Source organism: Mirounga angustirostris, unplaced genomic scaffold (genome assembly GCF_029215605.1).
Source record: "Mirounga angustirostris isolate CCGP_5_RB_7025 unplaced genomic scaffold, mMirAng1.0.hap1 SCAF_2, whole genome shotgun sequence".
Lineage (NCBI taxonomy): Eukaryota > Metazoa > Chordata > Mammalia > Carnivora > Phocidae > Mirounga > Mirounga angustirostris.
Genome location: NW_026991710.1, coordinates 154916337 through 154943700, shown reverse-complemented (window position 1 = coordinate 154943700; position 27364 = coordinate 154916337).

Here is a 27364-nt window from a genome sequence, read left to right as displayed (position 1 = left end):
CTGTCTTCAGATTTGAAGTAGCAGTCATCTCCTCCAGTCTTTTTTATTTTTGAGGTCTTTTTTTTTTAATTTTTAAGTAATCTCTATACCCAAAGTTCAGCTTGAACTTACAACCCCAAGATCCAGAGTTGCATGCTCTACCAACTAAGCCAGCCAGGCCCCCCTCCTTCAGTCTTTACCAACTGACTTTGTGAAGGAAGTGCCCTTTGTCAGCCCTACTAGGGATTCTGAGACTTTTCAGATCTTCTATGATATATCTGCTCCACATTTCTTGCTCCCTCTTGTGGCAGAATCTTTAAGCTTGTATGCTTTCTCTCCATCATGCAGTGCAGGAGTCAGATTCTGATAGCCTCCCTTTTGCTTTCCCAAGGGTGGAGCAGAAGCTCAAGTTTGTGATCCTCTCCTTGTCCCACAAATTTGGGTCAGCTATTCATATGTGCTCACTATTTGTCTACCAAAGCTTTCTCTTGCCACTTTTGCCCTGTCAGGAGCATGCACAGGGAGCATGCACAGAGTGGAGTGTGTGTGGGTGAGGAGCTCACAGCACTGAGCCTACCTGTGAGCCAACTGGGAGGTCCACAAATGAGGCATCCCCAGTGGCTCCTGGACTTGCTTCTTGGTAGTGGCAGTTTATACTACTTTAATGCCCTCTGAATGCCTTATCTGCTGCTCTTCCAGCCTCTACATGCCCCCCAATCATGCAGCTCAGGACTTAGTACTCTGGATGAGAGAAAAAAGGCCTGTTTGGCAGCATCCCACACAGCTGGGGAAACTGAGTGCTCATTCACATGTTCTAACTTTTATCTGTGGGAGAAATCACAGTCCAAGAAGGGCTCATGGCACAGAGCTGTGCTGTCCTGGGGTAGGTGTGATGCAGGTAAAGTAAAGGTGTTCCTCATACCATGCCAATGCATCCAAATTCATGGGTTTTTTTTTTTTTTCCTCCAGTGGTATTCTAGAACTCCTCTGCTGGCTTATCTGTGAATGATTGTCTAAGGCAGTGTTCTCCAGGGGGTTCTCTGCTGTGGCTGAAAGGGACTGGAATAGTTTCATGGGCTACTGCAGAGTCCACAGCTGGGACTGAGGCCTGTGTGCCTGTTACCCAACACACAGGGGAGCAAGGCTACTCCAGGATCCCTACACACATGGGGCTGGATCCCATAGCTCCCGCAAAGGCATTTCTGTCTGTAGAAAGATGCTAAATTGTTGTTTTTGAAGGGGTACAAGTGAAGGGTGTTTTATTCATTCATCTTGTTGCTGTCTCTCCATACCAAGTCTTTGAAATCTGGTGTATATCTTATTTATACTTACAACACATCTCAGTTTGGACTAGCCACATTTCTTTCTTCCTTTCTTTCTTTCTTTCTTTCTTTCTTTCTTTCTTTCTTTCTTTCTTTCTTTCTTTCTTTCTTTCTTTCTTTCTTTCTTTCTTTCTCTTTCTTCTGAGAGAGTGGGAGGGGGAGGAGCAGAAGGAGAGGAAGAGAGAGAACCTTAAGCAGGCTCCACACCCAGTGTACAACCCGACTCGGGGCTCAATCTTACGACCCTGAGATCATGACCTGAGCCAAAATCAAGAGTCCGATGCTTAACTGACTGAACCACCCAGGCACTCCCTGCTCTGGAATGGTTTAAATAACATTAGGTTTACCTGTTCTTTGAAGGTCTGATGGAACTCTTCTGGAGGGTTCTCAACAGGGATGGCATGCTTAGACACCTGTTGTAAAAAGATTGTTCTGGCATGAGGGTGAAGAATTTATTAGACGTGGTAGAGTCTGGAGGCAAAATGACCAAAAGAGATTGAAAAGCAGCGGTCAGAGGAATAAGACCAATAACAGGCAGGCATGGTATCATGGTACATGATTTTGGAGTCATCCAGAGCTGGAGGTGAGTCACTTATTTAATTTTGGGCCTCAGTGTAACTAATCTATTGGCTCTGGAGCCATGTATGAAAAATAGAAACAGTTCTTTTTTAATTGTCTCAACCCTTATTCCATAGCGTCATTCAGATTAACCCAGAGGATTGGTGGAAGTACAGTGCCTGGTATTACCAGATGCTTAATAAATGGCGATTGTATTTTATTTAGCATCATAAAAGTCAAGATAGGAAGGGGAGAGGAGGAAATTTCAGAAGGTGCAAGATGGTCAGCAGTGTGAAAGGCAGAATCAAATGAAATAGGATGAAACCTGAAAGGACACCACAAGTTGGCTGTTAAGTTCTGGATCTTTGAACAAGTAGTGGGGGGTGGTGGAGGGTGGATGGTAGCAGATATGTGCTGTGAGGTTGGGGAGATTGGGAGGTGAGGGGGTGGGGTGGATGGATAGATCTCATCTTGATGTCCTTAGGGAAGACAGGTAGTTTGCTGGGGAGGCAGGCATGAGAAGGCCCTTTGTGTTTTTGTAAGTTTATTTGCTTCTTTAAAGATTTTATTTATTTATTTATTTGAGAGAGAGAGAGAGAGAGAGAGAGAGAGAGAGAGAGAACAGCATGAGAGGGGAGAGGGTCAGAGGGAGAAGCAGGCTCCCCGCTGAGCCAGGAGCCCAATATGGGACTCGATCCCGGGACTCCGGGATCATGACCCGAGCCGATCGCTATCGCTTAACCAACTGAGACACCCAGGCACCCCTATTTGCTTTGATACAATGGGGAGCCCTGATCACTTTTGGGTAGTGAGAGGAGGGCCCCAGTGCAAGGGCAGGACTGATAGAGAGTGAGGGTGTGGTTTCCTTACTAGGAAAGATGGATTGGCTTCAAGTACAGGGGTGGATGTGGTTGCTGGAGGATGATCAAGGCTTTTTCTTGCAGTTGGAAAGAAACTGTGTGACCAGGGATGGGGGGGTGAAGGTGAAGGGAGGGCACTTGAGGGAGTTTATGTCTGGTGGGCTTGATTTTTAGGTAAAAGAGGAAGGGAGGGTATGTTCAAAGGCAAGTGAGGCCAGGGTGTACTTCAGGAGAGGAATGAGTTTTGATAAAGGCATTTTTTAAATGAGATATACTTCACACACCATAGGATTTCACCTCTTTAAAGTGTATGATTCAGTGATTTTAGTTTGTTCATAAGTTGTGCAGCCATCACATGATCTACTTTCAAGTCATTTTCATCACCCCAAAAGGAAACCCTTAAGCAGTTACTCTCTATTCCCTCCACCCCCAGCTCCTGGAAACCACTAATTTGCTTTCCATCTCCACTGATTTGCCTATTCTGGACATTTCATATAAATGAAATCATACAGTAAGAAGCTTTTTGTGACTTGTTTCTTTTCCTTAGTTTTGTAAACTGCATGTTTGTGTCCCCCAACAAATATATATGTTGAATCCCTAACCCCAATGGGATTGTGGTAGGAGGTGAGGCCATTGAGAGGTAATTAAGTCATGAGGGTGGAACCCCCATGATGGGATTAGTGCCCTTATAATAAGAGAAAGAGAACTAGTCCTCTCTCTCTCTTTCTCTCTCTTTTGCTCTCTCTCTCTCTTTCCCTCTCCACCATGTGAGGAGATGTTGAGTAGATGGCTGTCTATAAACCAGGAAGAGGATTTTCATCAGAACTTGACCATGCTGGTACCCTGATTTTGGAATTCCAATCTCTAGAATTGTGATAAATAATGTTACTTAAGCCACACAGTCAATGGCCTTCTGTTATAGCAGCCCAAACTAAGACAATTTGTGTAATGTTTTCAAGATTCATCCATGTTAGAATATGTATTAGTACTTTATCCTTTTTATGGCTGAATGATATTTCATTGTATGAATATCCCACTTTTTCTTTATCCATTCAGATATTTGCATTGTTGGGATGCCTGGGTGGCTCAGTCGGTTAAGCGTCTGCCTTTGGTTCAGGTCATGATCCCAGGGTCCTAGGATTGAGTCCCGCATCAGGCTCTTTGCTCAGCAGGGAGCCTGCTTTTCTCCTCTGCTTGCCACTCCTCCTGCTTGTGCACTCTCTCTCTCTCTGGCTCACTCTTGTTCTCTCTCTGGCAAATAAATAAATAAAATCTTAAAAAAATTAAAAAAGATATTTGCATTATTTCCACTTTTTGGCTATTATGAATAATGCTACTATGAATATCTATGTATAAGTTTTTGTGTGGACATACGTTTTCACATTTCTATTTTTTTAAAGATTTTATTTATTTACTTGACAGAGAGAGATGCAGTGAGAGAGGGAACACAAGCAGGGGGAGTAGGAGAGGGAGACGCTTGTAATGCATGAGAAAATGCCTATGAACCCTGATGTCCCTTCATCGCTGACAGGCATGTGAAGGAAGGTTATGATAGGTAATAAGGATATATTTATTTGATAGAAAATTTTAAAAAATGATTTTCTGGGGGCACCTGGGTGGCTCAGTCGGTTAAGCGTCTGCCTTCTGCTCAGGTCATGATCCTAGGGTCCTGGGATCGAGCCCCGCATTGGGCTCCTTGTTCAGTGGGGAGCCTGCTTCTCCCTCTCCCTCTGTGTGTGCTCTCTATCTCTCTCCCCCTCTGATAATAAATAAATAAATAAATAAATAAATAAATAAATAAATAAAATCTTTTAAAAAATTTGATTTTCTGATTAGTGGCATAGATGATGATGATGATGATGATGATGATGATGATTATTATGTTATTCACCATACAGTGCATCATTAGTTTTTGATGTAGTGTTCCATGATTCATTAGTTGCGTATAACACCCAGTGCTCCATGCAATACATGCCCTCCTTAATACCCATCACCAGGCTAACCCGTCCCCCCACTCCCCTCCCCTCTAAAACCCTCAGTTTGTTTCTCAGAGTCCATAGCCTCTCATGGTTCATCACTTTTTCCAATTTACCCCCCTTCATTTTTCCCTTCCTTCTCCTAGTGTCCTCCATGCTATTTCTTAGGTTCCACATATGAGTGAAACCATATGATAATTGACTTTCTCTGTTTGACTTATTTCACTTAGCATAATCTCCTCCAATAGATTTGTTTACAGCTAGATTTATGTTAATGGACTGTAGGAACGAAAAGTGATTCTTACAGAAATGACTGGGCAATAGTTTCCTCACAACTGCCTAAATATTTGGGTAATTAGGGCAAAATCAAGTGTTCTGGGAGAAGCTGAGGGATGGCCTTGGTTTTCCACTTTCTGACTTCGTGGAGCCTGATGTGGGCAGGTTGCCCCAGCTCTGCGGAGTTAAGGCAAGTGCAGAAGCTGCAGGATGATTCAGCGTAGAGTCCCTAACTCCAGGCGTTTGCTAGTTTTGTTACATCTGCATGCAGTCTGTACTATTATTTATACAGTATTTAATAAAAATCAACTTCTGCTTTTAAGCTTATTTTTTAACTTTATATTTTAAAGTAATTTAAAATTTAGAGAAACAGTGCAGAAGTAGTATAGACTTTCTGTGTAACTTTATCCAGTTTCTCTAAATTGTTGGCATTTTACTACATCTGCCTTATTCTCTCTTTAAACATACACACACACCTCTATATGTGTTTTTTCTGAATTATTTGAAACTTACAGATATAATGCCCATTACTCCTTAATACTTTAGACAAGGACACTCTCCTCCATAACCAAGTATAACTGTCAAAATTGGAAAATTAACATTGATACAGTACTGCCATCTAATTTTCAGATACCATTAAAATTTTGCCAATTATCCAGTAATGTCCTTTTTTGGGTTTAACATCCAAATCATGATTTTATTTTTTATTTTTAAATTTTTTTAGAGAGAGAGAGTGAGAGCGGGGTGGGGAGGGGCCGAGGGAGAGGGAGAATCATAAGCAGGCTCCATGCCCCGTGTGGAGCCTGATGAGCGGTTCAATCTCCCGACCCTGAGACCATGATCCCAGCCCAGCCGAAATCAAGAGTTGGATGCTTAACCAACTGAGCCACCCAGGTGCCCTGTGAGTTAGGATTTATACTTAGTTTTTATCTCTTTAATATCTTTCAATCTGGAACAGTTCATGAGATTACATAAAGGTGTGAATACCAGGAGGAAGGGGCTACTAGGGAGCACCTTAGAAATCTGCTGACCATAAAGAATACTTATAAAGAATACTGCTTACCATAAAGAATTCTTATGTCAATGTGTAGCATTTTATAATTTTCAGGCTTTTTCTTATTTAACCCTCATAATACCCTGTAAAATTGACTCTAACGAGTTTGGGGCTCAGCAAGGTGTTGCTGCCCATGGTGACACAGTTAATCTCTGAAACGAGCAGGACTGGAACGAGCCTTGGTCTCCTTCCACTATGCAACACTGTTCTAGCTACCTTCTGCTTCCCCAGGACATCCCGTGATAGCCTACTATCTGCTCTCCCTTTGTCCAGTTTGAGCCTCCTGTAACCCATTCTCCACACTGCAGGTATTTTCAAAACACACGTGTGCTCATTCCTTCAGTGCCCCTTATTAACTTGTAATCCTAGCTTCTCACTTCATTAGTGTGACTATCTAATTGTCTATTTCCTTTTCTAATCTGCAAGTTTCTGGATAATAGGAACCTTGTCTGTCTTTACATGCCTAGGGCCTAGCAGTGTGCTTGGTACTTTATTTGTTGAATGGGCTGGGGGAAGGAAGGGAATTGCACTGTTCCTAATGAAAAGCAGAGGCCAGGGTAGACAGATAGCTCTCATCTGATGCAAAGTCTTTGTTCTTGGGAGTTTGGGTTACTGGCTGCTTGGATGTGGGGTTGCAGGAATCTGAGTGATCTGTCTTGAGCTCCAAGGTCAGATTTGATCTCCTGCAGTTATTGAGTAGGACCAGCACCTGCTGACCATGCAGGACTATTGAGTCCTAAGGCTCCATCTTCAAGGTTGAGTTTGCCTAGAGAGGGGATCCTCTGAGGATTTCATGAAGTCCAGGTCCTGGGAGCTGGTGAGTTTTGCAGCAGTTGCCTGCTGTATGGTACACCAGAACCTCAAAAGACCATGGGATTTGTCCAGTTTTGAACACTGGCCACCTGAGAAGTGGACTCTGTGGCAGATGAGTTGTGAAGACAGAATGTATGCGTAGACTTACCCTCTAAACTTCTGATATTTTGCTAAAAGTCAGGGAAAGGGACTTATAGTCATGTTGTCCCAATTACTCTTCATTATAGTTATCTAAAAATCTTTCAAATGGGGCTAATGGGTGGTTGGATCACCGTAGTTAGTTGTGACCAATTTTTAAGAGAGAAAATATTTTGTTTTATTTTATTTATTTTATTTTATTTTATATTTTTAAAACATTTTATTTATTTATCTGACAGAGAGATAGAGCCAGAGAGCACAAGTGGAGAGAATGGCAGAGGGAGAGGGAGAAGCAGGCTCCCCACTGAGCAGGGAACCCGATGTGGGGCTCGATCCCAGGGCCCTGGGATCATGACCCGAGCTGAAGGCAGATGTTTAACCATCTGAGCCACAAAATAGGGGCCCCTATTTTGTTTTATTTTAGTTGCACAGACATATTTGTATGTTAGGTCGTGATGTAAAATGTATTTTTTTAACAAAGAATCTTGGTCAAGTGTTTGCAAAACACTGGTCTAAAATTTTCTGCTAGATGAATATATGGGCCACAGCTCATTATGGAGACAAGTGGTAATGTGACCTTAGCAGTGGATAATGTAAGAGTAATTTAGATTTGACTTTGAAATGTTTTCTCTGATTTCCTCCCCCAGCTGCTTTGCATTCCTACTTGGTTTGTTTTTCAAGACAATATCTTTATTTATTTTATTATAGAAGTAATATATGCTCGGAGTGACTGGGTGGCTCAGTCGTTAAGTGTCTGCCTTCGGCTCAGGTCATGATCCCACGTTCCTGGGATCAAGCCCCACATCGGGCTCCCTGCTCTGCGGGAAGCCTGCTTCTCCCTCTCCCACTCCCCCCGCTTGTGTTCCCTCTCTCGCTGTGTCTCTCTCTGTCAAATAAATAAATAAAATCCTTAAAAAAAAAAAGAAGTAATATATGCTCATTGTGAAAAAATCAGACGTTAAAGAAAAGAATAAAGAGGTGACTCTTACCTAATCCCACCTCAAGGATAACCACAAGTTAAGTGTACAGATGCAGCAAACAAATTGCCTGGTTTCAAATACTTACTTAGGTGCGTTACTTGACCTCTCTGTGCCTCAGTTCCTTCATCTAAAAAGGAAATGACAATGATATCAAACTGTGTCTGGGGTTGGTGTCAGGAATAAATGAACTATTTATTTAAACATTTAAACAATTATTTAATTAAATAATTACTTAATTATTTAACTAAATAATTAATCATCATTATTAATAATTATATAATAGCATCACAATTATAACATATAATATAGTAATAATTAATTACCAAGGAGAGCTTAAAATAATACTTGGCACACAGTGGCTGTTCAAGAAATATTAATAATATTAACATTTTGGTGTATATCCTTTTAGAGTCTTTTAAAGGAGTCTTTTTTTTTTAACTTTAAAATGAGCTTTAATTTGTTAGTTTTCCCTAAGTGCATTTATCAATGTAGACAGAGCATGTTAAGAAATTTCAGGGGAGAGCAGACTATTGCTGGTATGTCGGTTATATCCTTTTAGAGTCTTTTAAAGGAATTTATACACATGCATTTATTTACATTTTTTTGTGTGTATATACACTGTGTATATTACATTTAAAAAAACAGGATCAGATGAGAGGATTTCTGGTTTCTGGTCTGACATGCTAGAAGCTTGGAAGTCATGACTTCTGTTTTCACAATAAGAAAAAAGCTAAACAAATGAAAAATCAACTCTCTTTAGATCCATCAGATAACCCAGGTTACAGGCCAAACTATTACACCCACAATTGGAGAGATAAACTAATACAGAGAATCAGCTTACGGCGGCAGAGGCCCTCCATAAGAACAAGTATGGATTTCCTTACCCAGGACATCGTGGCTGGCTTTCAACAAAAAATTACAGAGCATACTAAAGGACAACATAGTTTGAAGTCACAGAGCAAACATCATAACTAGACTCAGATATGACAGAGATTTTGGATTTATCAAACAGGGAATTTAAAACAATTAATATTAATATAACTAAAAGTTCTCATGGAAAAAGTAGAAAACATGCAAGAACAGATGGAAACTCTAAGAAAGAATCAAAAGGAAACCCTAGAAAGCAGAAACACTGTAACAGTAATGAAGAATGCCTTCGATAAGCTTATCAAGAGACTAGACACAGACAAAAAGGATCAATGAGTTTGAAGAAACTTTAATGGAAACTTCCCAAACTGAAATGCAGAGAGGAAAAAAAAAGAATGAAAATGACAGAACAGAATATACAGGAACCGTGGGACAGAGGTGCCTGGTGGCTCAGTCGGTTAAGTGTCTGACTCTTGATTTCGGCTGAGGTCATGATCTCAGGGTTGAGAGATGGAACCCCACATTGGGCTCCGTGCTCAGTGGGGAACCTACTCAAGATTCTCTCTCCCTCTGCCCCTCCCCTCCGTGCTTTCTCTCTCTCTGTGTCTCTGTCTCAAATAAATAAATAAATCTTAAAAAAAAACCAAGAACTGTGGGACAGTCATAAAAAGTGTAACGTATATGTAGTGGGAATACCAGAAGGTGAAGAAATAAAGAAAAGAACAGAAGAAATACTCAAAGCAATAATAACCGAGATTTTCTCAAAATTAATAGTAGACATTACAACATAAATCTAGGAATCTCAGAGGACACGAAGCAGGGTACACTTCAAAAATGCATCCCTACGTATCGTATTTAAAGTGCACAAAATTCAAGAGAAATAAAATCTCGAAAGAAGCCAAAGAGGGGGGGTGCCTGGGTGGCTCAGATGGTTAAGCGTCTGCCTTCGACTCAGGTCATGGTCCCAGGGTCCTGGGATCGAGCCCCGCGTCAGGCTCCCTGCTCAGTGCAGAGCCTGCTTCTCTCTCTCCCTCTGCCATTCCCTCTGCTTGTGCTCTCTGGCTCTGTCTATCTCTCTGTCAAATAAATAAATAAAATCTTAAAAAAAAAATACATATCAGAAATAATGCTTTAAGCCACATGCTGCAAAATGTAATGGAAGACGGGGCGCCTGGGTGGCTCAGATGGTTGAGCGTCTGCCTTCGACTCAGGTCATGGTCCCAGGGTCCTGGGATCGAGCCCCGCGTCAGGCTCCCTGCTCAGTGCAGAGCCTGCTTCTCTCTCTCCCTCTGCCATTCCCTCTGCTTGTGCTCTCTGGCTCTATCTCTCTGTCAAATAAATAAATAAAATCTTAAAAAAAAAATACATATCAGAAATAATGCTTTAAGCCACATGCTGCAAAATGTAATGGAAGACGGGGCGCCTGGGTGGCTCAGATGGTTGAGCGTCTGCCTTCGGCTCGGGTCACGATCTCGGGGTCCTGGGATCGAGTCCCGCATCGGGGTCCCTGGTCCTTGGGAGCCTGCTTCTCCCTCTGCCTTTCTCTCTCGCTCTGTCTCTCATGAATAAAAAAAAAGAAAAAAAAAAAGAAGCCAAAGAGGGGAGGGAACAGCTTATGTAGAGAGGAACAAGAAAAATTTCAGATTTCTCTTCAGACCCATGCAAATGAGAAGAGAATGCAGTGAAATATTTAAAGTGGTGACGAAAAACATCAACAACAATAGCAGCAGCAGCCCCATCAACCTAGAATCCTGTGTCCAGGGAAATTATCTTTCAAAAGGCAAGGAGAAATAAATACCTTCCCAAACGAAATTGAGGGAATTTGTTGCCAGTAGACTTGCCTTGCAAGAAGGAATTCTTCAGAGAGAAGGAAAATGATATAGGTCAGAAACTTGGGTCTACATAAAGGAAGGAACAGCATTAGAGGAGGAGTACATAAAGATAAAAATGCAATCATTTATTTTTCTTATTCTTTGTCGACCTAAAAGATAACTGTTCAAAATAATATTACCAACAAACATATTTGTAATGATCGCTTATGAAGTGCAATGAATAAAAGCAATGATGTAGGAGATGGGAAGGAGGAATTGGGAAGTCTTTGTTATAAGGTACATGCACCACCAGTGAAGCAGTTTAGTGCTATTTAAAAGTGGACTTGGATTAGTTGTAAATGTGTATTGCAGACTCCATGAACACCACTAAAAAAAAGTTTAAAAGAAGTAAAATGGATATGCTTAGAGAGGAGAGAAAATGCTCAATTAAAACCAGAGAAGGCAGCAAAGAGTGGGGAAAAAACAGCAACAAAAAAGAACAAAGAATCAGAAAAAGCAGCACATAGAGGGAATTTTATAGAGTTGCATGCACATATTAGAAAAGAAGAAAGATCTCAAGTCACTAATCTGAGCTTCCACCTTGGGAAACTGGAGAAAGGAGAACAAATTAGAATCCAAAGTAAGGGCTCTTGGGTGGCTTAGTCAGTTAAGCGTCTGCCTTTGGCTCAGGTCATGATCACAGGGGCTTGGGATTGAGCCCCACATCAGGCTGCCTGCCTGCCTTTCCCTCTCCCTCTGCCCATCCCTCTGCTTGTACTCTCTTGCTTTCTCTGTCTCTCAAATAAATAAATAAAACTTAAAAAAAAAAAAGAATCCAAAGTAAGGAGAAGAAAATAAGTAATAAAAATTGGAGCAGAAATCAATAAAATTGAAACAGGAAATGACTAAAAATCAATGAAACTACGAACTGTTTTTTTTTAAAGAATAAATAAATTTGATAGATCTCTAGGCATGCTAACTAAAGACAAAAGAGAGAAGAAACAAATTACTAATATCAGAAATGAAAGAGGAATCATCATTACTGATTTCAGGGATGTGAAAAGGATAATAAAGGAATATTATGAACAATTCTATGTCCATAAATTTGGTAATATAGATGAAATGGACTAATGCCTTGATAGGCACATAGACCTAAATTCACAGAAGAAGAAATACAAAATCTGAATAGACATATCTATTAAGGACCTGGAATCAATAATTAATAATCTTCTAAAACAGAAAATACCAGTGAATTCTACAAAACAAGGAAGAAAGTGTACCAGTTCTTTTTTTTTTTTTAATTTTATTATGTTATGTTAGTCACCATACAATACATCATTGGTTTTTGATGTGGTGATCCACGATCCACTGTTTTCGTATAACACCCAGTGCTCCATGCAGTACGTGCCCTCCTTAATACCCATCACCGGGCTAACCAATCCCCCCTCCCCCCTCCCCTCTAAAACCCTGTTTGTTTCTCAGAGTCCATAGTCTCTCATGGTTCATTTCTCCCTCCAATTCTGCCCCCCCCCCAATTTTTCCCTTCCTTCTTCTAATGTCTTCCATGCTATTCCTTATGTTCCACAAATAAGTGAAACCATATGATAATTGACTTTCTCTGCTTGACTTATTTCACTTAGCATAATCTCTTCCAGTCCCATCCATGTTGATGTAAATGTGGGGTATTCATCCTTTCTGATGGCTGAGTAATATTCCATTGTATATATGGACCACATCTTCTTTATCCATTCATCTGTTGAAGGGCATCTCGGCTCTTTCCACAGTTTGGCTATTGCGGACATTGCTGCTATGAACATTGGGGTGCATATGGCCCTTCTTTTCACTACATCTGTGTCTTTGGGGTAAATACCCAGTAGTGCAATTGCTGGGTCATAGGGTAGCTCTATTTTTAAATTTTTGAGGAACCTCCACACTGTTTTCCGAAATGGCTGTACCAACTTGCATTCCCACCAACAGTGTAAGAGGGTTCCCCTTTCTCCACAACTTCTCCAACATTTGTTGTTTCTTTCCCTGTCTATTTTTGCCATTCTAACTGATGTAAGGTGGTATCTCAGCGTGGTTTTGATTTGGATTTCCCTGATGGCTAATGATGATGAACACTTTTTCATGTGTCTGTTAGCCATTTGTATGTCTTCTTCAGAGAAGTGTCTTTTCATCTCTTCTGCTCACTTTTTGACTTGATTATTTGTTTTTTGGGTGTTGAGTTTGAGAAGTTCTTTATAGATCTTGGATACCAGCCCTTTATCTGTAGTGTCATTTGCAAATATCTTCTCCCATTCTGTGGGTTGCCTCTTTGTTTTGTTGACTGTTTCCTTTGCTGTGCAGAAGCTTTTTATCTTGATGAAGTCCCAAAAGTTCATTTTTGCTTTTGTTTCACTAGCTTTTGGAGATGTATCTTGAAAGAAGTTGCTGTGGCCGGTGTCAAAGAGGTTACTGCTTATGTTCTCCTCTAGGATTTTGATGGATTCCTGTCTCACATTGAGGTCTTTCATCCACTTTGAGTTTATCTTTGTGACTGGTGTTAGAGAATGGTCGAGTTTCATTCTTCTGCATGTGGCTGTCCAATTTTCCCAGCACCATTTATTGAAGAGACTGTCTTTTTTCCATTGCATGTTTTTTCCTGCTTTGTCAAAGATTATTTGACCATAGAGTTGAGGGTCCATATCTGCGTTCTCTATTCTGTTCCATTGGTCTATATGTCTGTTTTTGTGCCACTACCATGCTGTCTTGGTGATCACAGCTTTGTAATATAGCTTGAAATCGGGCAACGTGATGCCCCCAGCTTTGTTTTTCTTTTTCAACATTTCCTTGGCGATTTGGGGTCTTTTCTGATTCCATACAAATTTTAGGATTGTTTGTTCCAGCACTTTGAAAAATGTCATTGGAATTTTGATCGGCATGGCATTGAAGGTATAGATTGCTCTGGGTAGCATAGACATTTTAACAATGTTTATTCTTCTGATCCATGAGCATGGAATCTTTTTCCATCTTTTTGTGTCTTCTTCAATTTCTTTCATGAGTGTTTTGTAGTTCCTAGAGTATATATAGATCCTTTACCTCTTTGGTTAGGTTTATTCTGAGGTATCTTATGGTTTTTGGTGCTATTGTAAATGGAATCGTTTCTCTAATTTCTCTTTCTACAGTTGCGTTGTTAGTGTATAAGAAAGCAACTGATTTCTGTGCATTGATTTTGTATCCTGCCACATTACTGAATTGCTGGATGAGTTCTAGTAATTTGGGGGTGGAGTCTTTTGGGTTTTCCACATAAAATATCATGTCGTCTGCGAAAAGAGAGTTTGACTTCTTCGTTGCCAATTTGAATACCTTTTATTTCTTTTTGTTGTCTAATTGCTGTTGCTAGGACTTCTAGTACTATGTTGAACAATAGTGGTGAGAGCGGGCATCCTTGACGTGTTCCTGATCTTAAGGGAAAGGCTCTCAGCTTTTCCCCATTGAAGATGGTATTTGCTGTGGGTTTTTCATGGATGGATTTTATGAACTTGAGGAATGTTCCCTCTATCCCTATACTCTGAAGAGTTTTAATCGGGAAAGGATGTTGTAGTTTGTCAAATGCTTTTTCTGCATCAATTGAGAGGACCATATTGTTCTTCTCCCTCCTCTTATTAATGTGTTCTATCACATTGATTGATATGCAAATGTTGAACCACCCTTGAGTCCTGGGGATAAATCCCACTTGGTCGTGGTGGATGATCCTTTTAAAGTATTGTTGGATCCTATTAGCTAGGATTTTGTTGAGGATTTTGGAATCCATATTCATCAGGGATATCGGTCTGAAATTCTCCTTTTTGATGGGGTCTTTGCCTGGTTTGGGGATTAAGGTAATGCTGGCCTCATAGAATGAGCTTGGAAGTTTTCCTTCTGTTTCTATTTTTTGAAACAGCTTCAGTAGAATAGGTATTATTTCTTCTTTGAATGTTTGGTAGAATTCCCCAGGGCATCCATCAGGCCCTGGACTCTTGTTTTTTGGGAGGTTTTTGATCACTGCTTCAATCTCGTTACTGGTTATTGGCCTATTCAGGTTGTCAATTTCTTCCTGTTTCAGTCTTGGCAGCTTCTAGGTTTCCAGGAAGGCCTCCATTTCATCCAGATTGCTCAGTTTATTGGCATATAGTTGTTGATAATAATTTCTAAGAATTGTTTCTATTTCCTTGGTGTTAGTCGTGATCTCTCCCCTTTCATTCATAATTTTATTAATTTGGGTCCTTTCTCTTTTCTTTTGGATAAGTCTGGCCAGTGGTTTATCGATCTTATTAATTCTTTCAAAGAACCAACTTCTAGTTTTGTTGATCTGATCTACTGTGTTTCTGGTTTCTAATTCATTGATTTCTGCTCTAATTTTAATTATTTCTCTTCTAATGTGTGGCTTAGGCATCATTTGTTGTTTTTTCTCTAGTTCTTTAAGGTATAGAGTTAGTTGTTGAATTGGGGATTTTTCTATTTTTTTTTGAGTGAGGCTTGGATGGCTATCTATTTCCCCCTTAGGACCACCTTTGCAGTATCCCATAGGTTTTGGACCGATGTGTTTTCGTTCTCATTGATTTCCATGAATTGTTTAAGTTCTTCTTTGATTTCCTGGTTGACCCAAACATTCTTGAGCAGAGTGGCCTTTAGCTTCCAAGTGTTTGAATTTCTGCCAAATTTTTTCTTGTGATTGAGTTCCAGTTTTAAAGCATTGTGGTCTGAGAATATGCAGGGAATAATCTCAGTCTTTTGGTATCGGTTGAGACCTGATTTGGAGAAAATCTATTCTGGAGAAAGTTCCATGTGTGCTCGAGAAGAATGAGTATTCTGTTGTTTTAGGGCGGAATGTTCTGTAAATATCTATGAGGTCCATCTGGTCCAATGTATCATTCAAAGCTCTTGTTTCCTTGTTGATTTTCTGCTGAGATGATCTGTCCATTGCTGAGAGTGGAGTATTGAGGTCTCCTACAATTAACGTATTGTTATCAATATGACTCTTTATTTTGGTTAACAGTTGGCTTATGTAGATGGCTGCTCCCATGTTGGGGGCATAGATATTTACAGTTGTTAGATCTTCTTGTTGGATAGAACCTTTAAGAATGATATAGTATCCTTCCGTGTCTCTAATTACAGACTTTAGTTTAAAATCTAATTTGTCTGATACAAGAATTGCTACCCCAGCTTTCTTTTGAGGTCCACTGGCATGGAAGATGGATCTCCATCCCTTCACTTTCAGTCTGGATGTATCTTTAGGTTCAAAATGAGTCTCTTGTAGGCACCATATGGATGGGTCCTGTCTTTTTATCCAATCTGCAACCCTGTGCTGTTTTATGGGAGTGTTTAGGCCATTCACGTTGAGAGTGATTATTGAAAGATATGAATTAATTGTCATCATGTTGCCTGTGAAGATGTTGTTTTTATAGATTGACCCTGTAAATTTCTGTTGTAGATCGCTCTTGGGGTCTTTCTCCTTTTATAGAACCCCCCTTAATATTTCTTGCAGGGCCGGCTTAGTGGTCACATATTCTTTCAGTTTCTGCCGGGCGTGGAAGCTCTGCATCTCTCCATCCATTCTAAATGAAAGCCTTGCCGGATAAAGTATTCTTGGCTGCATGTTCTTCTCATTTAGTACCCTGAATATGTCTTGCCAGGTCTTTCTGGCTTGCCAGGTCTCTGTGGATAGGTCTGACGTTATTCTGATGTTCCTCCCTCTGTATGTAAGGAATCTCTTTCCCCACTGCCCTTAAGATGGTTTTCTTGGTTCTAAGATTTGCAAGTTTTACTCGAATGTTTGTTTCATTCCCCAGATTAGGGAAGTTCTCAGCTGCGATTTGCTCAAATTCATCTTCTAGTCCTCTCTCTCTCTCCACTCCCCCTGGGATTCCAATTATTCTGACATTGGAACTCTTCATGGTGTCACTTATTTCTCTGATTCTATTTTCATGGATTCTGAGTTGTTTTTTCCTGGCCTCCTCTTTTCCCTTTTTATCTATTATATTGTCTTCCAGGTCATTTATTCGTTCTTCGGCCTCAGTTACCCTAGCTGTTGGCTTATCTAGATTGGATTGGATCTCATTGACAGCATTTTTAAGTTCTGCCAATTCAGCTTTCATTTCTGTCCTTAGAGACTCTATGTTGCCATTAATTGATTTCTCCATTCTAGCCATCGTCTTCACAATTGCTAGCCTGAATTCCAGCTCCGACAACTTGGTTATATCTGCATCCATTTGTAAATCTGCAGCATAAGTCATAATCTCTGAGTCTTTTCTATTTTGGGGGCTCCTCCTCCTAGTCACTCTGTTGATGGGTGTTTGAGGGAATGTATAGAGTCCAAATTATTGACCAGAACCCAAGCAAGATGCACCTGTTTTCTTGGGACCTTAGCGTTGCTGGCCTCTTGTTTTCTCAGCCTGTCTTGTGCAGATGGGGCCTGCCGTGCTGTTACTCAGGCAACCCTGTTTGGGTGGAGTTGCCCTGCCCCCCTGTGGCGGGGGATGGGCTCAGGGAGAATCAGTTTTTGGGGGCTTTTGTTCTCTGGTGGCTTTCCCTGGCAGCTTTCCACTTCTCTTCCATGAGTCAAAGCAGAGGAGACTGTTTCTAACCCTCTGCCTCAGAGCAGAGAGACCGCAGTCTGTTCTTCAGTGAGCTCTCCAGGGCACCCCGTCTCCGTTTCTGTCCATGCTGCTATAAACTACAGGGTCCTGAGTTGTGCGCCCCTCTGCAGCACTCCCAGTCCTGCCTCCAGGTTGGGCACGTCTCTGCCCTTGTGCTTCTAAAACCGTCAGCCTCTCCCAGTTCGTCTGTGTGACCCCGCCGCTCCAGGTTTCCGTCCTGGGGGCTGCAGTTCACAGGCGCGACCCCGCCGCTCTGGGTTCCTGCCCCAGGGGCTGCCCTAAAGTCCTTTCCCCTCAGCTACTGGTCTGCGAGTCTGTGCCCCCCGTCCACAGTGCAAGGCTGTCACTCACCGGTGGTGTAGGTTCCCCACGGCCAGGCACCCTCCTGCTGCTGTTTATCCTCCGATATCTGCCCACGGAAGCAGGGCTCCCCGCTTCGGACCTCGAAACCAACCGCCTGTGGTATTCTGTTTGTAGAGATCCAGATCTTCTTACATCTCAGGCTGGTTTAGTGGGTGCTCAGAGTGGTCTGGTAGATATCCAGCTCAATTCTGGGAACCAGTTGAAATAGGGTCCCCTACTCCTCCGCCATCTTTCCCCCCTCTCTGTACCAGTTCTTCACAATGGCTTCCAGAAAATAGAAGCAGTGGTACTACTTTCCAACCCATTCTGTGAGGTCAGCATTACCCCAATACTAAAACCAGGCAAACGCATTACAAGAAAAAAATTTATAAACCAATGTCTCTCATGAACATAGATGTAAAAATCCTCAATGAAATATTAATAAGTAAAATCCAACAAAATATAAAAAGAGTTCTATACCACGACTAAGTGGGATTTATTCCAGGTATCCAAGTTTGGTTCAACATTCAAAAACCAATTCGTGTAACCCATCACATTCATGGGCTAAAGAGAAAAAAAAATAATTTGATCATATCTGTTGAGATACAGAAAAGCCTTTGATAAAATCCAGCATTGATTCATGATAAATACTCCCAGAAAACTAGGAATATTATAGCTTACATCATATCTAGTGATGAGAAACTAAACGCTTTTCTGCTAACATTAAGAACAAGCCAGGATATCTCTTCTCACCACTTCTGTTCAACATGGTATTGGAAGGCCTAGCTAATGCAATAAGACAAGAAAAGGAAACAAGAAGTGTATAGATTGGGAAGGAAGAAATAAAATGGTCTTTGTTTGCATATGACATATTGTGTAAGTCATAAATCCTGAAGTACCAACAACAAAGAAAACCCTCCTGGAACAAGTAAGTGATTATAACAAAGTTGTAGAATGTTAATATACAAAAGTCAATTGCTTTACTACAGCAGCAGTGAACAACTGGAATTTATAATTAAAAACTACTATTTTTGTTAGCATCATAGGTATAAATTCATTAAAACCTGTATACAATCTAAATGAAGAAACCCATAATTCTCTGATGATGAAAGAAATCAAAGATGATCTAAATAGATAGAGAGATAATCCATGTTTGTGGATGGGAAGATTCAATGTTGTTAAGATGTCATTTATTCCTAATTTAATCTATACAATCAGTGCAATCCCAATCAGTTATTTCATTAATATTAGCAAACTGATTTTAAAGTTTATACAGAAATGGGGTGCCTGGGTGGCTCAATTGGTTAAGTGTCCTACTCTTGATTTCAGCTCAAGTCATGATCTCAGGGTTGTGAGATCAAGCACTGCATCAGGCTCTACGCTGAGCATGGAGCCTGCTTAGGATTCTCTCTCTCCTTATCCCTCTGCCCCTCACCCCTGCTCATGCACTCTCTCTCTCTCAAAAAAAAAAAAAAGTTTATAGGGAAATGCAAAAGATTTAGTATTGCCAATATAATATTGAAAGACAAGAATAAAATTGAAGGACCAATTTTAAGGCAAGGAGAAGAGGATAAAGGTCTTCCATGGGATGTTTCAGTCCAGCACAGTGTGATTACTGAGCCATCCTGGACCAGTGCACTCCCAGGGCACTCCTCCCTGTGTCTCTGACCTCCTATTGGAACTTGCTCAACTTATAGGAGCCAGAGTGCAAAGGAACGAGCGGCGGGTAGAGGGGGATTTGTGCAGCATGACACCAAAGCTAAAAACCATAAAGGAGGGGCTGGCTTTAAGACTTAATTCTATAGTAATCAAGACAGTGTGGTACTGGCGAAAGAATAGACAAATAGATTGAGGGAGCAAAGGTAAAAGCCCAGAAATAGACCCACACAAATATAGCCAACTGATCTTTGACAAAGGAACAAAGGCAATTCCATGAAAAATGTCTATTCTTTTCAAGAAATGGTACTGGAACAATTGGACATCCATATGTACAAAATGAATCTAGACACAGACCTTGGCCATATACCTTATACCTTTTATAAAAATTAACTCAATATGGATTATAAAACTAGATGTAAAATACAAAAGTATAAAAGTCCTAAAATATAACATAGAAGAAATTTTTAGTGACCTTTGCTTGAAGGTGACTTTTTAGATGCAAAGCCAAAAGCCAAATTCATTAAAGAAAAAATTGATAAGTTAGACTTAATTAAAATTAAAAACCTCTGCTTTTCAAAAACACTGTTAAGAGAATAAAGAGCCACTGATGGCAAGAAAATCTTTGCAGAACACTTATCTGATAAAGAATTGGTATCCAAAATCTACAAAGAACTTTTAAAACTCAACAATTAGAAAACAAATAGCTCAATTTTAAAAATGGGCAAAAGATTTGAAGAGATACTTCACAAAGAAGATAAAAAAAACAAAAAGATGCTCAACACTATATGCCCTTAGGGAAATGTAAATTAAAACAGTGAGATTCTAGGGGCACCTGGGTGGCTCTGTCGGTTAAGCAGCTACCTTCTGCTTGGGTCATGATCCCAGGGTCCTGGGATCAAGCCCCGCATTGGGGTCCCTGCTCAGTGGGGAGTCTACTTCTCTCTCTCCCTCGGCTGCTAGCCCTGCATCTGCTCTCTTGTTCACGCTCTCTCTCTCAAATAAATAAAATCTTTTTTTTTTAAAACAAAACAAAACAATGAGATTCTATACCTTCCAGAATGGCTAAAATCCAGAACATTGACAACACCAAATGCTCCCGAGGATGTGGTGCAACAGGAGCTCTCATTCATTGCTGGAGGGAATACAAAATGGTACAGCCATTCTGTGGAAGGCAGTTTGGCTGTTTCTTACAAAAACTAAACCTACTCTTATGATCCAGCAATCACATTTCTTGGAATTTACCCAAAGGAGTTGAAAACAGGTTCACACAAAAACCTGCACACAGATGTTTGTAGCAGCTTTATTTGTCATCATTGCCAAAATTTGGAGGCAACCAAGATGTCCTTCAGTAGGTGAATGGATAAATAAACTGTGGTACAACCAGACAATGGAATATTCTTCAGTGCTAAAAAGAAATGTACTATCAAGCCATGAAGAAACATAGAAGAACCTTAAATGTTTATTGCTATGGGAAAGAAGCCAATCTGAAGAGTCTATATGCTGTAGGATTCCAGTTATATGACATTCTGTGGAAGGTGAAAGTATGGCGACAGTAAAAAGAACAGTGGTTGCCAGGGGTTCAGGAAGAGGAAGGGAATGATCAATAGGCAGAGCACACGGGATTTTTAGCACAGTGAAATTATTCTGTAATTCTATAGTTGTGGATGCATGTTATCCTACATCTGTCCAAACCTACAGAATGTACAACACCAAGAGTGAACCCAGGTGTAAGCTATGGACTTTAGTGAATAATGTATCAATATTGGCCTTATCAGCTGTAACAAATCTATCGTCCTAATGCAAGATGTTAGTCTGTTAACAATAAGGGAACTGTGTTTGTGGGAGGGGAAGGTGCTGTATGAGAGCTTTCTGTACTTTCTGCTCATTTTTTTCTGTAAAGATAAAGTTGCTCTAAAAAAATAAAGTATTAATTTTAAAAATGGGATTATATTATATAAACTGTTTTGTAACTTACTTTTTCCACTTAATAATATGTTGCAAACATAAAAAAATTAATAATTGCACGGTTGGAGGTTTCATGAATCTTAAAAATTCTCCATTGTTTCTACTTTTTTACAATTTCTAATAGTACTGTGAAGAACATCCGTAAACATGCATATCTGTCAATTATTTCCTTAGGATACATTTCTAGAAAAAGAATCAGTTTGTATCAAGGGGTATGCACATTAAAATTTTTACCTGTATTTCCCTCCATAAAGATTGTGCCAGTGTATTTTCCTCTGAGAGAAATGAAAGGGCTCATTTCTTCCTACTTTGGTCAAAACTGAATGTTCCCAATCTTTTCAGGGTTCATTTACTTGACGGCTAAAATAGTAAATCATATTTACTAGTTAAATATTATTTTTGAATAATAGTAAAGTTAGACATATTTTCCTTTGTTTTCCTTTTTGTTTCTTCTCTTATGAATGTGAATTTAGTTTCATCTTTAAATGTACTGGAATGTTCACCTTTCTCTTATTGATCTATAAGGAATTAAATAAGGATATTAGTTCTTTACTGTCATAGGTTCCAGATGTTTATTTCATAGTTTATCACCTGCCTTTTAATTTTATGTATGATATTGAGACATTTCTATGAATCTTTTCCTTTATGGTTTTTAGCTTTGGTGTCATACTGCACAAATCCCCCTCTACCCGCCACTCGTTCCTTTGCTCTCTGGCGCCTATAAGTCGAGCCAATAGGAGGTCAGAGGCACAGGGAGGAGTGCCCTGGGAGTGCACTGGTCCAGGACGGTTCAGTAATCACACTGTGCTGGATTGAAACATCCCATGGAAGACCTTTATCCTCTTCTCCTTGCCTCACATCCCAGCTCCCCTACAGCCAGTCCATAGGAGATACTCTGTCAATAGTAGTAATAGAGTTGGCTCAGCTAAAGGCCAAGTGTAATTATGCATCAAGAGCAGACCCCACCATGTTTGACGGTCTTGGCGGGTAATCCTGACTGATCTCGGGCGTGTGTTTTAGAACTTTCACAAAACCAGGTATGTTTCCATTCTCTAGGCCGAGCTACATTTGGATTAATTACAAACAAGCAATAAACAAATCTTGGGACACTTAAAGACAGAGCCCTGTCAAAGGATTTTCTTTATTCACTACTTAAGATAACATTTAGATTTTATTCACAGTGATTGCAGCCCTCTACTGGTGAGATGAACTTCTTCTGGCTGAAAAGTCTAAGTTCTGGACGTCCATTTACTTGATCTTGAAGATGGACATTAGTGAGTATGTCCATAGCTCACAACCAGGCTCTGTGGGGTGGACTCAGTGAGAACTGGTCAGGGAAAGCATTGGGGGACCTCCACTCCCTAGAGCAGACACCCGATAATGTCTTGGTGACACCCGAAAATGTTGCTTGAAGCAGGTTCATTTCTGTTCTTTAATAGAAGCATTAAAAACGTGAGCAGCCATAACTTTGGGGTACAGGGAGATTTCCTATGGGGATTTTTCAAGCATCATATGCTCTGTTTCTGTGATGTATATAATTTATCCTTTTGGTAAAGGTGCATGCGGGCCTCGGTGTGATCCACATAAGTATAATTGACAGGAGTTAAAATTTGCTGATCCCCTTTGTTTCCCACCAGAAAGGAAAGAACATCATTAATTATTAATTATATGAGTGTGGGGCCTCCAGATCCAAAGAGGAATCTGAACTTGAACTGGAGTCTCCCAGAGAAAGGGAGAGAGCAGTCATTCATGTATATTAATGGCATCTTATATTATCCCATTGCTGTAAAACATCTGTGATCTCACCGCTGCCCACCCACAGCAACCTTCCAGAAGCAAGGGGATAAATGGGAAGGGAAAGTTTGATCCAGGAGTTTGTCACTCAGTGTTCCTGATGTGATGTGCCGCTAGCTGTCTGCATGGGGGATATTCTGTCAGCCTCTTGGCAGCCTTAGTCGGCCATTCCCACTTTCCTGAAACACTGTCCTCTCTTGGTGCCCATCCCACCTTTTGAGTCTTCACAGGCAGATTTTTTTCTAATTGCAGTGGAAATATCAGACCTGGGCCCTCTTCTGTCCACCATCCTCACTTTGTCCCCAGGAGGTCTCATAGTGTCCTCTGGCTTTAACCACTGTCCTAGTCCATTCAGGCTACCATAACAGGATCCCACCGCCTGGGTGGCTTATAAACAACAGATATTTCTTTCTCACGGTTCTGGAGGCTGCAAAATCCAAGGTCAAGGCACTGGCAGATTGGTGTCTAGTGGGAACCTGCTTCCTGGTTCATAGATAGTTCTTCCTGTGGCGAAGGGGAAGGGAGCCCCCTGGGGCCACATTTTTAAGGATACTCATCCCATTCATGAGGGCTCTGCCCCCATGATGTAATCATCTTCCAAAGGCCCCACCTCCTAAGATCACCTCATTGGGAATTAGGATTCAATATACAAACTTTGGGAGGACACAGTCAGTCTATAGCAATTACCATCCATGAGTTAATGACTCCTAAATAAACCTAAGCCCTGACTTCTCACTTGAGCACTTTATTATTTCCATTTGGTGTCTAAAAGACATCCCAAATTACCATGCCTCAAATGGAAATCCCTTTCACCCCCATGGAAATGTTGCCCTGCCTCATATTTGCACAGCCCCACATCAGCCTGCTGCTCTCCTCGCCTTTCTTATATTGACCAGAAGCGCCACCATTCCCCTCCAGTCAGGCCTCAGATCTGGGATTCACACTTGATGGTTTTCCTGCACCTCCCTACATCCAATCCAGCCATGATGCCTGTTGCCAGGAGCAACGAGAAGGGACATAGACTCAGATCAGACCTCAGAGGCTTGATTCCTGGCTCTGCCACTTACTAGTTTTGGGTCCTGGAGAAAGTTCCTTAATCTCTCTCTGTTTTCCCCCACACCTCACAGGGTTTTGTGAGGATTAAATATAAGTATTACGAGGATTAACCCGAGTTAATACATGTAAAGCACTTAGAACAATGCCTGGCACAGTAATTACTGAAAAAGTGGTAACTGTTAATATTACCTTATCCCCAAAGTAAATGACATACCCCTCCACTCCTCTCTGTGCTACTGCCCACTCGCTACTCTTAGTCGTGATCAGCTTCACCTTCCTGTAGACTGTGTCCCAACAATCCTCCTACTGTCCGGCAGCCAGAACAATATATAGAAAGGATGAATAGGATTTTGTTGCTCCCCTCAAACGGTTTCCTTTTAAACACAGAATAAAAATCTAAATTTATTTCCACGGCCTAGAAAATCCTCCACATGTGGCCCCTCCCTACTGCTTTCACTTCAGTTGTACGAGGTAGATATTGCTGCATAACAAACTACCCCAAAATGCAGCAGCAAAAGCCAACAATGGTTTTATTATGCTCCTGGATCCTGTGGACTGGGAATTTGGACACAGTAGAGGAGGGATGTATTGTCCCTACTCCATAACGTCTGGGGACTCATCTGGCGAAACTTGAATGGCTTGGAGTGACTTGAACAACTGGGGATGGAATCATCTGGAATTTTAGCAATGATGGCAGGAAAGCAGGGCTCAGCCAGAACTGTCCATTGGAATTCCTACATCGACCTCACCATGGCTTGTGCTTCTTTCCATCATGGCAGCCTCAGGGTACCTGGGTTCCTTACGTGGTGGCTCAGAATTCAGAACATGGTCTTTTATGACCTGTTACTTGGAAGGCAAATAGCATCTCTTCTCACAGACTCTTTTAGTCAAAGCAGTGACAATCCCACTCATATTAAAGGGGAGGGCACTCGGACCCCACCCAAGGTAGGAGGATATTAAAGAATTATGGCAGTGTTTTCATACTGCCATACTTATCGTTGTCTCTCTCTCCTGCTCGCAGCTTTCCAGTCACACCAGATTCCTTTCTGTTCTAAAAACACACCACCTAATCCTAAACTCAAAGTTTTCACCCTTTTTTGTACTCTCTGATGTGAACTCTCTTCACCCAGATGATTGCATGATTGGCTCCTTCTCAGAGTTTGGACTAGGTCTTCACTTTAATTCACAGAATGACTTCAAAACTTTGCTGCCAGTGATGAAGCCCTAATAGTTCCTTCCAAAGATGAAGTCCTAAACTCAGTTCCCAGTCAACTTCTCCCTGTAGGGTCAAACTCTTGACTTCTGCTGCCTGAGGCTAAGTCCAGAATTTGCCTCCAGAGGCAAAGACCTGATTTTTGCTCTTGGGACTAAATCCCTACTTAAATGTCAGCTGCCCAGAAAGACCTTCCTAAACCCATATCTAAAGTGACTCCGTCTTGGGGCACCTGGGTGACTCAGTCGGTTAAGCGTCTGCCTTCGGCACAGGTCATGACCCCAGGGTCCTGGGATCGAGCCCCATGTCGGGAGAGTCTTCTTCCCCCTCTCCCCCGTGCTCCTGCTCTCTCACTCTCTCTCTCAAATGCATAAACAAAATCTTTAAAAAAATAAAAATTAAAAAAAAAGAAAATGCCTCCATCTGTCTATCCTCTGTTTATCTCATGGATAGTGCTTAGAGCAATCTGTAGTCATCTTGTGTATGTTTCTTTACCTGTTTCAGGTATGTAACTTCCATGAGGGCAGGTTGTAAGGTTTGTTATTTTGTTTTTTCCATTACTCTATCCCTGGGCATGTAGGAGGCACTTAATATATCCTTGTTGGATGAATGAATGAAGGTTGGGAGGGGTCAGAAATGAAGATTTCGAAGTCAGAAACATTTAAGTGGTTAAGCTTCTGGTTAATCATTAAACAAGCTCAGGAGATAATAAAAAATCATCAACATTTACAATGGAGTAAGAATGAACACTGAGATAGAAGGGGCATAAAGGTATGAGGGGAGCTAGAAGAAAGGTACCAAGAAGCCAGAGAGGGGAAGTTGAAGAAAAACAGTAGAGGTGATAATGTTAAGTATCATAGGGAGGTCAATTAAGATGAAGACTGCAAAATCTTCCTTACATTTACCAAGGAGGGGGCTCTTTGCCAGAGCCCTTTCAGTGCAGTTAGGAGAAGAGCCAGATGACAGCGGCTGAGAAGCTAGTGGGAGCTGAAGTTGAGGAGGTGGAGACCATGACACTTGACTATGAGGGAAGAGCAATGCCAGGGCAATAGCTGGTGAGAACACAGGGCCAAGGGGGATAGGAAAGGCTGGGGAGTGTTTCGAAGCTGAAGGGAACAAGTGGCAGAAAGGATGAGGTTCAGGAGGAAGAGGGTGCGATGCAACAAGGATTAAGAAAGAACACTTGAACAGGCTGTCCTCTTCCAATGAGACTGTAGGCAAGGAGAGAAGATGGGCATACATGATTCTCTGCTAGGAATACTCAGCATCTGCCTGGCCAGCCAGACTGAGGTCCATGAGAGCAGATGGTAAAGGTCATGACAGCTGCTGAGACACACAGCTGAGGATATGAGCAAGTCAAGGCTTTTCTGAGATAATCTGTCCCAATCTTTAAGGCAGTGTGTTTTCTCCAGCATCTCTCTGCAGTATTGGCGCAGGAATAGTGAGTTTCAGGGTTGCTCCAGGATCGGGAGGTTGCAGGGTAAGAGGAATAATGGAAGGATGCTGCTGAGAGTTGGTCATGTGATGATGGACTGTGGAATTCAGCTGGGATGGAGACGGTGACTCAGCTGGCCTTGACAGTGCAGTGTGGTGATGAGGCTACACGAAGCCCTGGAAGCAATGGCTGAAGATAAGGGCAGGCCAAGGTTGCTGGGATCAAGAAGGTGAGGGAATTGAGTGTGTGTGTGTGTGTGTGTGTTTCACAAAAATTTTAAATCCAAACAGCATTATGATCGGAGTTGATAGAAAGAATATTGCTGCTGTAACAAATAGACCCCAATAAGTATAATGGCTCAAGCACAAGAGGAGTTTATGTCCATATCATATAATAGTACAAGGTGTGTGTTATTGATCAGCAGGCGGGGGTGGGCACAGGGTCCCTGCTCCATGCAGTTAATTAGAGATTCAGGCTGCTGATGGCTCTAACTGCCAACATGTGGCTCCCGAGGTTGTCTGGGGAGCAACATCTCAGTCAGCCAGAAGGAGAAAGGAGCTTGGAAGAGCACAGAGAGAGCTCTGTCTCTAGAAGAGACAACCATAGGTCTCCCCCCCGCCCTGCCCCATTCAGTTGGCTAGAACCCCGC